This window comes from Myotis nattereri (assembly GCF_964212035.1).
Source record: "Myotis nattereri genome assembly, chromosome: 11".
Taxonomy (NCBI): Eukaryota; Metazoa; Chordata; class Mammalia; order Chiroptera; family Vespertilionidae; genus Myotis; species Myotis nattereri.
This window is the reverse complement of record NC_138086.1, coordinates 77,123,897-77,139,479: the sequence shown is the minus strand read 5'-3', so window position 1 is coordinate 77,139,479 and position 15,583 is coordinate 77,123,897. Positions and strand designations below refer to the sequence as shown.

General features: G+C 45.7%; 1 protein-coding gene across 2 annotated transcripts in view; it reads right to left on the bottom strand.

The window, feature by feature from the left end:
* Positions 1–15,583, bottom strand: part of BMPER (BMP binding endothelial regulator) — a 205,420-nt gene that overhangs the window by 35,987 nt on the left and 153,850 nt on the right. The window lies entirely within an intron of this gene.

The following is a 15,583-nucleotide window of genomic DNA, read 5'->3' as shown; positions in this document are numbered from 1 at the left end:
GAAAAAAAACAAAGATGATAAAAATGCAAACTACAGAGCAAAGCCAATGGCTATCAGCCAGCAAAGTCCAGTGCACAGGAGAGCCAGCGGAAACCTTGAGACACGGGTCAAAATCGGATCACTGCTTCCAAAGCTCATCAGAAGCATGATTTCATTTGAAAGGCTTTGGAGCAGCACAGGGTTTTCCTTGGATGGCATTTCCCCTCTCACTGTATAGTGACTGTCAGCAAGATTCTACAGAACATTAAAAACCAGGAGAAAAAGCGGCTCGTTCATGTTGCAAGGATGAAAAAAAGAAATAACTAGAGCAAGTGGAACCAACCCACTGATACTGATTAAACTCAAGAAAGTCAATTTTGAAAGAACCCTTCCAAATGCTGACACACTCAAGATCGATTAGCTTGAAGAAAATGAACTTCTTAAACTAGGTTGGCAGCAGACGTCTGGTATGGAGGAAGTCTTAACCTTCAGGCAGAAATCACACCTAGTCCGTCTTCGTCCCCAGAGTCTAAGCAGCGACCACATTTAGTGGGAACTCAGTAACTGCTTCCTGAGCTGAAGGCTCTTTACCATTGTATGTACCATGCCAGTCAGGAAATCTGAGAAAGGATAGCAAATTAATAGAACAGCTGTTGTATGACTTGGAGAATTGAATCAAAGTGAAAATCCATATTGGGATGCTTCTGTTCATGTGTCAACGTGCCTGGGCCATGGGGTACCCATGTATTTGGACAAACATTATTTTGGATGTTCCTGTGATGGTGTTTTGAGGTGAGATTAACAGTTAAATCGGTAGACTGGGTAAAGCAGATTGTCCTTCCCAATGTGGGTGGGAACATCCAATCAGAACAAAGAGTCGGACCCTCCTTGTGTAAGAGAGAATCCTTCCCAACTGCCTTCCTATGGGGACATTGGTTGTTTTCCTGCCTTTGGACTTGAATGGATACACCCGCCCTTCTGGGGTCTTGCAAGCCTCCCGCCTTTGGACTAGAATTACACCATTGGCTCTCCTGGGCCCTTACCTTGCCAACTCAACCTGCACATCTTGGGACTTGTCCATCTTCATAATCACAGGAGCCAATTCCCTATAATAAATCTTTTTATAGGTCCTATCGGTTCTGTTTCTCTGGAGAACCCTGATTAATACACCAATCCAACTGAAAATCATAATCTCCCTCTCTTGTAAGAAATAGTTTAGGGCCGACTCTATGACTAAGACCCTCTGGTAGCCCATGTTGGGCTAAAAATTAGAACTTCATAATACTCAAGGGAGTAGCGAATGTTTAGGAACATGCAAAAATCCATGGGACTGTCAGGACCTTTTTCTTGTTCCAACCCAGGAATTTGGCATCAGGTAGAAATTGCTCTAAACCAGTGGTTCTCAACCTCTAGCCCTTTAAATACAGTTCCTCATGTTGTGACCCAACCATAAAATTATTTTCGTTGCTACTTCATAACTGTCATGTTGCTACTGTTATGAATCATAATGTAAATATCTGATATGCAGGATGGTCTTAGGCAACCCCTGTGAAAGGGTCCTTCGACCGCCAAAGGGACCGCGACCCACAGGTTGAGAACCACTGCTAAACCTCCATGTTTCCTGGGTAAATACTTCAAAAAATACTGACCAAAACAGTGTAGTCAGAAAACTCTGGTTCTTTTCTCCACTCTCATACTCAAGACTCTATAGGTTACAGAAACCTTCCAGGGAAACCTAAGAACATGGAGTAGGGAAGTCAGTAGCAAACACATACTCTATGTGCCACCCAACTGATCATGCTATACTCTAGCATCCTGAAGATCGGCAACCAATAGAAGACAGTGAAAAAAACTAATGTAAAGGTATTACGCTAAGTGCAATAAGTCAGTCAAAGACAAATGCCATATGATGTCTCTTATATGTGAAGTCTAAAGAACAAAATGAACAAACATAACAGAAATAGACTCATAGATACAGAGCACAGACTGATGGTTGCCAGAGGGGAGGGGAGTTGGGCGGCTGGATGTAAAAGGTGAAGGGAATAAGGAGTAGTTACAAAATAGTCATGGGGATGTAAAGTACAGCACAGGGAATATAGTCAATAATATTCTAATAACCATGTATGGTGCCAGGTGGGTACTGGAACTACTGGGGATCACTTATAAAGTAAATGACTATCTAACTACTCTGCTGTACACCTGAAACCAATACAAAGTAATACTGAATGTAAACTGTAATTAAAAAATACATAATTTTTAAAAAGTAAAGTAAAAGAAAAAAAAAAAAAACTAATGTGGAAACCAGGAGCTCTGGTGTGACCTGCCTGGGCAGGTCAGAGGCTCTAGGAGTGAGTGACTTCACATTCAAGAGACATTGTCCTCCACTGGCTTCATATGTGTCCTTGGCTTATCCAGGGTTATGAGGCAAGACCATTTCCAATAAGCCGGGCTCATTTCACAACACTGGAAAAGCCAAAACTGTACCCCCTTCGTAGAGGTCCAGTACTCTAGGGAGCAGGGTATGGAAAGATGAACTTTCTCCACCCCTGTGCCAACATCACTGTTAATTAGATTTCTGGAATCAGCACAGACTTTTCACTGATATTTTTTAAATCTCTACAAAATCATACTGATGCAGAATCACACACTGAAAAGGGGTTTTGTTTGTTTTGTTTTATGTGATTATCACTGCATTGGCAAGTGAATATACAGCATTTTTTAAAAATTACAAACATCTGTTGAGTTTTAACTCTATCAGAGACTTTGTGTTAAGTCCTTTAAATGTATTATCTCATGTAACAGTTACAAGAATATTATGATGTAGATGTTACTTTGCTATGCATTTCAGAGATTAGGAGTTTGAGGCCTAAAAAGTTTGTCAGTTTCCTAATCGCACACAGTAACAGTGAAGCCAAGATTGGAACCCAAGTGACTAGACAATAAGCCCTCACTTTTAGCCATTGCACCAAAACTCAGCACTCCAAAGGACCCAAAGTACACCTCATCCATGGAGCATCAAACCTCAGCTCCCACACAGCTTCTACCAGAAAAGGGGCCTGATATCCCATGAAATGAGAAAGAGTCCCATTGGAAAAACAATTCCAAAACATAGAGAACTGCCTTCGATTTATTTTTTAAAGACAAGAACACAGAAAAGAGCGGGGAAAAATACCTGGGCCTGAGTCAGTATCGTATTTCTATTTTACTTCCGGGAAAAAAAACTCAGTCTACAACCAAATTACATAACACTCCCAGCGGTGGACTTGGTCAGTTGCTCTGCTCCAGGTAGGTCTCTGGAGGATGTGAATCAGAGCCACGCTTGGAGGTTTGGCACACGTTATCAAGTCTGAAAGAATCAGCATTAGGGTCCAAGGATACAGTGACAAGTTAGTTTGAGAATGCTGCATGGTTAGTAAGGTAATTCCAATTGGCATGTCCCAAACGACAGTAGGATGTTGCATGTTGAGTTGCAACATCTACTGCTAAAAACAGAATTCTATAAAGAAAACATTTATTCTAATCATCATGAACCTCTCTTGCATTGAATCAATTACTAGGAGTCTCCAACGCAAGGAAGGTCATGTCAGCAAACGTGAAATGTAACCGTGACATAGTCCTTCACTTTGTGACATTTACTCCCTCTAGTTGAGAAGATGGCAAATAAGCTGCAAAAAGGATAGACAGTGACGGAGGATGTAAGTTCCCATCAATGACCACAACAAGAAGCTAGGTAGGTTGGTTGACAACCAAGTCAATGAAGTGGTCTATGGTGTAGTGCGGGCTTGTGGGGATGAGGGCTCAGACTTCATCTGCGAGGGAAAAAGGCAGGGAGAGGTGAGCAATGCTGGCTGAGCCAATCTACACTTGTGCACTGTGCCCAGGTGTTTTATACTCCTTGTCTCACTGGGTTCTAAGTGCGAACTACCCACAGCATAGCGCTCACTCACCCCATTTCACAGACAACAAAAGCTCAGGGAGTGACCCAATCATAGGGCCAGTAAATGGAAGAGAGATATGTGCATACATTCTTAGACAGCATAAAGGAATGGAGGTGCAACTGGTTGAAGAGGGTGTGAAAGAAAGACTGGGCAAAGTCAATCATGCTGAATTATGCCTAGAAGGCTTCAAGCAGAAAAGGCTCCAGATCCTTCCTAATAAAAATATGGACCAAGAAGAGCACAGGAAACATAGTGTCCCCTTCCGAGGGTAGCACTTTTTCCTGTAAATGTGTGGGGTTGTCCCCAGGAGAGCCACACCAAGGACTGCATTCTTTTAGTTCCACCCAGGCCTGAGATGAGCCCCCTATTTGGCATAAGCTTTGGGTACATGGTCTTGTGGCATCTGGTACCAGGTCTACATAGGTTATTATATTGATCAGAGTCAATAATACCATCTGGAAGATAGGCTTTGGGAGCTGGGACACTGCAGGCCTGAGCATCAACCCAATGCTTACGTATCTCTCATAGTCTGGGTCACCTGGAGAAAATGGGTCATGTGACCTGTTCATTCCACTTCTTTAATCCACTAAAAGGCAGCAGTAAAAGTTGTTTCAATGCTCCCTCAGCTCAAGGGCACTGTTAGCTCAAATGAAACAGTGTCCCCAACTCAAATAAAAGATAGTTGATATCCTCACTTCCAAGCAGATGGATGCTCTGGAAGGAACACAACCATCTTTCTTAACTAGGACTGTCAAGTACATGTGCACTTTGTATACTAAATTGCCTCGTGGTCCATAAGTCAAAAAAGGACTAATTTCATGTCCACCGAGGAATCCACATGTTGAAATTATTTCATCTTCCCCTCAAAATACAACTGGGCTCATGAGTCAGAGATCAAACTGTTCTCATCATGGGTGAGTCCACACACAACCGATCAGCCCTCTATGGCGAACTTGGTTTAGAAGCATAAATATGATTGACTTGGACAGGTCTCAGGTGCTTTTAGTTTCTTTCCACTGCCGACTAGAGGCAAGAAGAACAAAGCCCAGATTGAGCCTGTCTCCGCAGACCTCTCTTAGGCAAGTCCCAATGAGGACAAAGAGGTGCGTTCCCCCTCCGCCTGGAGGAGGAACAGAAGTGGCTAGCTTCACATGTGTATGATGTTGAGGGGAGGGGAGGGGTTGCTCAGAGTTTAAATTCAGAAGAAAACAATCTTATATTGGACTCAAAGGAACTCACACTGGGGATCAAGAGGCAAAGACAGAGGGGCAGAATACTGAGTTTTAAAACATGTGGTTATGGGAACATGTAGGGTAAGGAACAAAATGCCAGGTCCACTTAGGGCCTAAGGCCGATGTTTAATAACTGGACAATAACCGAACAGAAGGGCACAGTTCATCCTCTTAACATCTATGCTTATTTTATTGATTTCAGAGAGGAAGGGAGAGGGAGAGAGAGATAGAAACATCAATGATGAGGGAATCATTGACCGACTGCGCCCTGCACGCCCTCTACTGGGGGTTAAACCACAACCCGGGCATGTGCCCTGACGAATTGAACCATGACCTCCTCGTTCATAGGTCAATGCTCAACCACTGAGCCATGCCAGCTGGGCTGACTGTATTTATTGAAAAAAAATCTGCATATTAAGTGGCCTGTGCAATTCAAACACATTATTCAAGGGTCAACTATACATGGAACATTTGCAAAATCTGAGTGTTTTAGCTCATTTTGGGAAACGGAGAAAATTTAGGGTTAGAGATGGCTGAGTAAGGGGAGCTATTACCAGATGATGGTGGTCATGGTTAAAAAAAAACAAAAAAAAAAACAAAAAAACACAAGCTCTGGATCAAGTAGATTTAATGGTTTCAAATCCTGACTCTGCCTCTTTCTTGCCTGGTGACCTTGGGTGACATCCTTCACTCCTTCAGGCTCGCGTTCCTCATCCACAGAAATGAAACAATATATGCAGGTAAAGCCCTTTGCTGCCACCTAGCACATAGTGAGCACTCAAATGCATAAGCCCTGACCCATTATTATTAATACTGAAACATAGAATGAGGCTTTCCGGTTTCAGGGGCGTAATGCATGTCAATCAATCAACGCTGGCTAAGGGTGCTCATTACTCTCTATTGCTCATTATCTGCAGTCATGCAGCCCACTGCTTTCAGTTGGCCTCTGAAGCAGAATTTTTCCACTCGTCAAGCACTGAATACCACCCTGGGCCTTCCCGCAGGCCTTGCTTGCTTTCCAGGTCAATAAATCCTAAGGGTGGCCACGGAAGGCTGGGTCGGTATCTGCTTAACATCTCTCCTCCCTGGCTTTGATGGCAAAGACAACACGAAGACTCCAATTTCCTGGTTTCCTCTGCATATGGAAAAGCTTTCAGGGTTCTGAAAGATCTCCTGGCCCATATTCTTTGAGCAGCTCCAAAGATCCTACCTTCGTGCTCACACATGGGCCATTGGCTTGGGATACAATGAAGAAACCAGCTCGCCCTCTCTCCCTTTTTTCAAACTCCAAACTCTAGGTAAGACAGTAAATAAAGATCATAGAGAACAGCTCTTTCATGTGAAAAGAATTATTAATTCCAGTATCGTCACCAGATTTCCCCGTTTCCTTGCAAAGCATTCAGTTCTCTACTCTCTGTGCTCAGTGGCCAGGCTCTTTGAAAGCCTGAAGCCAGTGGAAGGAAGCAGATTTTTACAGATACATTCTGTCCGCTCTGGGCGCACTGTCCTGGCCCCGGGCTCTGGTCCTGTTTGTGGCGGGGAGAGGATTTGGGCAACTCTGCCTCCACCCGCACAGGAACCCCAGGCTCCCTTTGGTCCAGCAACTAAGCTGCCTTGTATCCAGTGCTCTCTCCTCCCACACTTGGTGGCCCCTGGTCACTCATCTAAAAGTGACCAGGGTGGCCCAGCCAGCATGGCTCAGCGGTTGAGCATCGATCTGTGAACCAGGAGGTCATGGTTCAACTCCTGGTCAGGGCACATACCCGGGTTGTAGGTTTGATCCCGAGTGTGGGGCGTGCAGGAGGCAGTTAATGATTCTCTCTCATCATTGATGTTTTCATCTCTCTCTCCCTCTCCTTCCTCTCTGAAATAAATAAAAATATATTCATTCAATCAATCAATCAATCAATCAATCTGACCAGGGTGGCTCCCTGTGAAAAGTATTTCAGTGACCAGGAGAACTTTGACTCCGATTCTCTCTCTGACCCACAAATGACCCAGTCAAACGAGGCCATACTTCTGCTGGGCCTGGCCTTAGGAAGAAGCAGTAAGGCCCATACCCTCTGGCTTACAAAAAAGACATAAAACGGTTTGCTTGGGTGGCTATGCTTTACACGCCAAGAAAATGCCACTGAGCGCCAATGACCACGTGGGCCTAGGTTGGCATATGCTTAGTTCCTGATCCCTGCACGCAGGGACCCAGTCTGCACTGCAGTCGCTGTTTGGAGGCTGACTGTGCAGGACACAGAAATCAAAGCCCTGTCAGCAAAGAAAAAGTCTTTGAGGGGACAAAGTCTCCGAGGAGTGAGTCCCTGGGGACCACCAACAGCTATTAGAACTCCTTCACCTGCTGCAGAGGTTCTCCAGGGGTGGCTCCCGACCCCGGCATCACCTTGAACTTGTCAGAGATGCACATTTCAGGCCCCACCGCAGACCCACTGGCTCAGCCTCTCCATCATTCTGATTCCTGCTGAAGTTTCGGAACCAGGACCTCACGCGTAGAGCATATGACAGGTGTATAAAAACGAGACCGAAATGAATGATGAATGAATGAAAAGTCTCAGCGTTACTCAAGCACTGCCCAGTATACCCAGCTCCCAGGTAATGGCTGAGAGATATTACAGTGCCCCCTTCCTGTCCGATGGGTGCTGGGGCATAAACTTTCAAGATCTGGGTGTGGCCTCTGCCTCCTGACTCACACCCTCCGTGGGATATTATTCTGTGAGCTGCACCAGGCTCTCGCTGGCCTCCATAGCTTTGAACGTGAGATCTTCTATGGCTGGAATTTTCCCCTTTTCTCTTCCCCAAGACCCTACTCTTCTGTTTGTGCCACTGAACCCTATATCTGGTTTGGGCTTCAGGGTAGAAGTCACCTCCCTCCAGGAAGCCTCCTTCCTGGCAGGTGCCTGGAGCATCCCTCCCTGTCTGCACTCTGTCTGTCTCACCCACTCGCCGGCACTCACACTCTGGAGCCAGGGGACTCAGTTACAGACTCACAGCCACGGCTCCAGCACCTGCAACAGTGCCTGCTGAATTGTTTAATCAAGCAATCGATTGTAACTATAAAATAATCTGTTTTTTTGTAATAGATAATATATACCTATTTTAATTTATTTAATTTTTATTGACTTTTAGAGAAAGGAACATTGATTTTGTTGTTCCATTTATTTCTTGGTTGATTCTTTTTTAAAATATATATATTTTATTGATTTTTTACAGAGAGGAAGGGAGAGGAACAGAGAGAGTTAGAAACATCGATCAGCTGCCTCCAGCACACTCCCCACTGGGGATGTGCCCGCAACCAAAGTACATGCCCTTGACTGGAATCGAACCCGGGACCCTTGAGTCCGCAGGCTGACGCTCTATCCGCTGAGCCAAACTGGTTAGGGTTCTTGGTTGATTCTTGAGTGTGGCCTGACTGGGGATTGAGCCTGCAATCTTGGCATGTTGGGACAATGCTCTAACCAACTGAGCTATCCAATCAGGGCCTTCATTTATTATTGATTGATTTCATTGACTTAGACAAGGGTAATTGACTATTAGCCTAGAAATGAGGCCTGTGGATATAAAAATAATTCAGCATTTTCTTTCTTAGTAGAAACTGCCCCCTGCTCAGTGTTTTTTTCTTTTTTCTCTCTCTCTCTCTTTAAAAAAAAAACCCACAAAAAAAACACATACACACTCCTAAATATTTGGTCCCTGGCTGACACTGCCTCCTCCAAAAGCCAGCATGTGAAGGCCTACACCCCTGCAACTTGCCCGGGCAGAAGAAAAATGAGATGGAATATTAGATTTCCAGTAAATAGAGAACAGTGCGTAGGAAGATCCAAGACCACAAGGGCTCCCCCTCCTTTGGATTTGCACTCTCCAACAACCGTCATTTGTGCCAGCTTGATTGGAGCCAGTCACGGAGTCCTGGATGGCCACCAAACAGCACAGCCCCGAGCTCTGGACTGAAGCCCGTCGGTGCCCCCAGAGCAGCGAGGGCCAGAATGCCACCTTGGAGAAGCCCGTCATGCTGCCAGGACCCCAGCGAGTTTCACGAGCTGCCGTGTCTCCCTAAGTCAGAGCGCTCTACTCACGACCCAGCCAGGTTGCCATAGGTCTATCTGTGGGCTGATGGGAGCCAGTCCCCGCGGGGCCATCTCTGTGGACACCCCGCCCCAGGTTTCTTTGACACTGGGGAGCTCTGGCACCCTATTGCATTCCTGGACTGTCCAAAGGACAACCTGAAACCACAGGGCTCAGGCCTGTCCTCGTGCGTGCCCCTAGACTCGCTGGCGATGGGGCCAGAGGAAGTGGGCTCCTTGGTCATTCCATGTGGATTTCACAAGACAAACTTCCTGCAGGAACATGAGCCACATGTTGGGAACACTATTCTATTTCACAATGAAAACCATGGACGTTCTGAAGTGTTAGGTCCCTTTCCCGTGGCCACCGCCACTTACTCCCCAAATTAGTAATGAGACATTTATAATTTACGAAGTGATTCCTCCTCACCCCCATGTCTAGTACCCATCCACAAGACACCATGCATAGGTTACAACATTATGGACTATATTCCCTATGCTGTATTTTACATCCCCGTGACTATTTTGTAAATACTAATTTGTACTTATTAATCCCTTCACCTTTCTCACTCAGCCCCCTTCCCATCAGGCAACAAAATAATCTATATATGTATATATATAAAAGCCTAAGCGACCTTTCAACCCTTCAACCGGTAGCTATGATGCACAATGACCACCAGAGGGCAGATGCTCAACACACAGGCATGGAAACATGGGACAGACAGGTGAATCTCAGAGGGAAGGGGGTAGAGGGGAGGGCGGAAAGAGATTAACCAAAGCTCTTATATGCATACTAGAGGCCTGGTGCACAGATTCATGCACTGGTGGGGTCCCTTGGCTTGGCCTGTGTGGCTCGGGATGAAACTGGCTCTCTGACATCCCTCCAGGGGTCCTGGATTGCAAGAGGGTGCAGGCCAGGCTGAGGGACCCCACCGGTGCACGAATCCATGCACCAGACCTCTAGTATTAATAATAAAACTGCTTTTGACTGAGTATCTGCCATATGCCAGGCCTGGAGTTCATACTACATGGAGTGCCTCCTGCAATCCTCACCACAAATCTCAGGGCACTGTGGTCCTCTCATCACTCCCTTTGACCCACGGGGCATCTGGACTTCCCTAGGTGAACTAGCCTGCCCAACAGAACTCTCAACTTGGACATGGAAGAGCTCAGAAGTTATCTCAGGTTCCCAAGTCTGCTCAACAACTATGCCACACTCATTTTGTACCACTCTACCCATAGCTTTGTTAAAAAATATTTTTACTTCATTAATTCGTATTTTTTCCTGTTTAGTTATTCAACATATATAACTTTTGAGAACCAAAGAACATTTCATGCACCACCTTAGGTGCTGGGTATATAAAATGAATGAAACTTAGGGGCTTCAAGGAGGCTACAGCTTTGTGATGATAGAGATTTTTTAAAAGCAGACATTTACAACACATTTTTAATGCCTAGGATGATAAGGGAAGTACAAAGTGCCATGGGACCTCGTAGTAGGGAAAGGTAATGCAGACTTGGTGGAGTTACATCAAATGATACAGAATGATAAATTTAAAATGGTTGGGGGGAGGGGAAAGCAAAGTGCTCATATTTCACTTTCTGTCAATATTTAATGGACAACAAAACTAAAGATAAGCCAAAATTGATTTCTATGTAAAGTTGTGGTCTATTGCTGTGTAACAGGTTTAGTGGCCTTAATAATAAATTTAAAATAAAAATAATAAATTTAAAATAAAAAATAAAACAACAACACACTCTTATGTTAGTTTCTGTGGATCAGGAGTCCAAGCATGGCCTCTACTCTGGGATTCAGAGGCTGCAATAAAGGTGTGGGCTGGGGCTGTGATCTCATCTGAACCTCGACTGGGGAAGATCTGCTTCCCAGCTCATATAGTTGCTGGCAGAACACCCATCAATTTCTGAAAGTGCCAGTCACTTTAGCCTCCTTTCTGGTCTTCACACAGACCACACCCTTTCCAGCATCAGGCCTGTCCTTCTGCCTGCCCCAGACAGGCCTCCTCACCAGTCCTGCCCATGCACAGTGAGTTGCACTCAAAGGTGAACTCATGAAGGCTTTTGCTGTCCACCTAATTCAAAGTTGGCTGCTGCCAGTCCACCTATCACATCACTGCATGACTCCTCTCACAGTTGGCAGTGACCTTGTTTCTTAATTAGAGTTGTCTACCCACCCTAGACTGCGAGTTCCCAGAGGAAGAGCTTTTGTCTCCCTTGTTCAGTCCCAAATCGCCACACCTGCAATGGTACCTGTCACGTAACAAGTGCTCAGTTGGAAGTTGTCAAAGGAGCGCATTAAGTGGTTTTTAAAATCCTCCTCTGAAAGCTCATGGCAGAAGCAGGGCATTTAAAACCTGAGTGGACAGCGTTGGACCCCGCTGTCACCCTGGCGGTTCTTGCCAAGTTCTCTGACAGAGACCTGAGGGCAGGTGTGCTGTCAGGCTGGTTGCTCGAGCTCCATGGGTGGCCTGGAATGAGTCTCCTCACCTCTCGGTGCCCCCATTAGCTGTGAACAGTGGAATAAAATGAGGAAAACACTACTCGTGTCAGCCTCGCTCTCGTGGATGAAAAGGGTTTTACACTCATAAATAATGAAAATGTAATGAAGTTACACAGACCGCCTCCTGCTTACTAAGAAGTAATCAAGAAGTCCCCTACACAGCCAAGAGAGATGTTACAAAATAATTAGTGTTTTACCTGTGACAATGACACTTAGTCAAATCTGTGTTTAAAAGCCTCATCTAATTGCATCCAAGAATGCAATTTTCTGAGGGGAAACACTGCAGGATTCTAGAAAGTTTATGCTGGAAATAAACTCTAAGCTAAAATTAAAACCAAACTGAAGTTACATTAACCTTGAGCCAGGCAGCTTAAGTAGTGAAGAGTTACCCTTGCCCAGAGAGAGGCTGGTCTTGGCCTTCAGCTCCTGGCCGGTGACCTGCATGCCCCTGGACTGTCTTAACAGGAGTGGCATTTCTGCCTGGAGGCTCTGGCCCATTCTAACAATATGATTTATTATGGGGGCTTTGGCCCACATGGCAATAGTACTAACATCCAGAGAGGTTGGACATTAAAGGCATTAACACAACCTCCAGGAGGAGCTGGGAACTAAATGTCAACCACACAGGCCGCCTGAGATCAAGTCCCAGTAAATCCCTGGACACCAAAGTCTCAGGTGAACATCCCTGATTGGAAATACCCCATGAACAGTGTCACCCAGTGTAACCCGGGGCAGTGAACACTGTCCCTGACTCCACAGGAGACAGCGGAGCTCCAGGGGTGGACCCCTCCTGGGCTCCGCCTATGCGTCCCCTTGGATGTTCACCTGGATGCTTTCCCTATAATAGAGCATCGCCATGAGTGGCAGTGTTCTGTGAGTCCTTCTAGAAAATCACTGACCCTGAGTGTGGCTTTAGGAACACCTCCAAGTGTGTAATGTCAGAAGTGAGCGTGCGCTGTGCTCCCTCTAACGTTTGGGTTGGTTAATTGTACAGGTGGCCTAAACTCTCCTCAAAGGTTAAAATAAATACAGTTTTCTTTGTTTCTTCTTTTTTAAAAGATGATGTTTCTTTCTTTCTTTTTTTTTTTTCATTGTTGACACTATAATAGATGTCCCCCATTCCCTCCACTTCAGCCCCCGGCCCCTCTCCCCCTGGCCATCACCACACTGTTGTCTGTGCCTATGGACTGTGCATACATGCTCTTTGGCTATCTCTTCACCTTCTGTCATCCAGCTCCCCCAATCCCTTTCCCCTCTGACCTGTCAGTCTGTTCCATGCATACATGCCTCTTTTTGACATGAAAAAATTAAACATGAGAAGATGTGGGTCTTGGAAAAATGAATCCTCAAACATCCTCATATCCTTTCTCAGTGTATGTATGTCTTTTTTCCTGCTTTAGCCCCATGAAAATTAGGTCAACTAGCTAGGGCCCTTTCTGAGCTGAAATCCAGAAAGCTAGGAGGCAATTTAAGGCCTTCTTCTTGGGTTACTTTGGTGGATCAGACAGAGAGGAAACTACCTGTGACTGAGGTAAAGAAGAATGAAGGAATGGTTCAAGGGAAACCACACTAAGGCTTGGGTAGGAACTAGACAGAAGGCTCAGAGCAGAGACAAAGCAGAAGGACTGTGGCCCCTCAGTGAGTGCTGAGTGATGCCAGCGCAGAGGGTCAGCTGGCCTTGGTAAGATCAGCCTGGCCTGGCTGGTGTGGCTCAGCGGTTGAGCGTCCACCTATGAACTAGGAGGTCACGGTTCGATTCCCGGTCAGGGCACATGTCCAGGTTGCGGGCTTGATCCTCAGTGTAGGATGTGCAGGAGGCAGCTGATCAATGATTCTCTCTCATCATTGATGTTTCTATCTCTCTCCCTTTCCCTTCCTCTCTGAAATCAATAAAAATATATATTTTAAAAAATCAGCCTGTTGGAGGTCAGTTTTTCCTCCATGAGAGGGGCCAATTTGAGGTCCTAAGATCAACTGCAAGGGACCAATGTCGAAACATCTATGGATCAAACTAGTGCATAAGGAGAGGGCCAGGTCAAATATGAGCTGAGAAATAGAAGAGAACCTGGGATGTCCCAGTGGCTCAGAAGTGAACTGTGACAGGCAGAGGCAGATGCTGAGATGGGACTACCGTTGGCAGTCACAGCAGAAGACCGTGCAGTAAGGAGTAATGACAGTTCTTGGAGCATCGAAGGTGGACCAGAGGTTCTGCCTGCTCTGACTAGTCATTTCCCTGCAAGGACACAGACGGCTGCACTTCTGACTGTAAGTGTGTAACCAAGTGTGGGAATGAAGACTTCGGAGGGACTTGGACTTGGGGGTGGCAAAAGTCACCAGTGGGTCAGAGAGGATGGAGAGGGGCCAGAGGTCAGAAAGGGAGGTGCGAAACATTTCCTGAGAGCCAACCTTCCAGGGTGGTGCTGGGGGAAATGCAAAAGGGTAGGAAAGGCATTCCCCACTTCCCAGGGAACCTAGAATCCAATCCTAGGGAGACAGTGGTAGTGCAAACTAGTATGCATGCTAAATAATAATAAACACAATCAGCATATCGAAGAAACTAAAGAAACTTCTACAGAGTTCTAGATGAAAGTTGTGTTGTACCTTCAGCTTAAATCCATATAGAAAACAAGGGCATCACAGGCAGGGAAATGACATGAAGCAGAACCATACACGTGCATTGTATATTTAGATGCAGTGACAGAAGTTTAAGTAGGCCAGACGTTTAAGAGAGAGGGAGAGAGCACGCTAATGAGTAGGAATATTTTGAAATTTAAGGTTGGACACGTAAGGGCTAAAGTCTAATCGGTGATACAACTGAGGTGTCTACTGCCACCTGGTGACAGCATACCTTCATTACAGATTCAGAGTAACTACTTATCCTAAAATGCGAGTTGCTAAAGGAAAAATAAAAAGGAATGTCACGCATTAAAACGAACATCTCATTTGATTTAGGGCCCTAGCTCTCATGACAATTTGGGATAAGCATTACAAGATGTAAACAGAAATGCTTCAGGTATGTTCTTTGAAGCAAGAAAAAATTGACTTGATTTTAATTATAGAACAGCAGTTATCATTATGTAATTTTCCCATATGCACACGTAAAGTCTGGACTCCTGGCCGGGATCTCTCCTTTTGCTTTATAATAAATGACTAGTTTCCTCTAAAGGAAAACACAAAGTGTGTCATCCACGAAGTCTGTGATCTCCTGGAAGGAAGCCCCTGGCCACCTGGGAACCAGTATATCCAGCCCTATTATGCTCTCCGAGGTCCAATGTTCTCCTGCACCACCTCCCACCACCTACCTCCCACCTTCCACTTCCCACCACCCACCTTCCACCGCCCACCTCCGCCTCCCAGCACCTCCGCAGGAAGGACACATCTGCGAACCCTCTGGCATTCCTTCAATTCCTTACAGCTGGAAAACCACTGCATGGAAAGAAAGGAACATTTCCTAGACCGGGAGTCCCCAGACACTTTCCCAAACCCAACAAGTGAAGAGAGCTTTTGCCCGGTGAACTACGCTGCGTTAAGGGGAGTGGAGATAGGAAAGCGTCCTCAAAGACTGTGAACTGTGCAAGTGTGGGCTTCACAGCAGTTCACGTTCATTCTTTGGACTTCTGTGAACTTTGTGCCTGCCCTGACTTAAAGGTCCTGCTTGGCTGGCAGGATACAATTACCCACAATGATTTCATCTAAGGTTTGAGTCTGAGTTAAGGAAAAAGCCCCCTTCCGGTGTTTCATCCAAGAGCCCCAAATATTTGAGGTCTGCTCCTTCTCTGGTGTGTTGCAGAGAGCCCAGCCCATCTCCTGGCCTCTCTCTGCCCGCAGCTGCCCGATGCTGGCCTG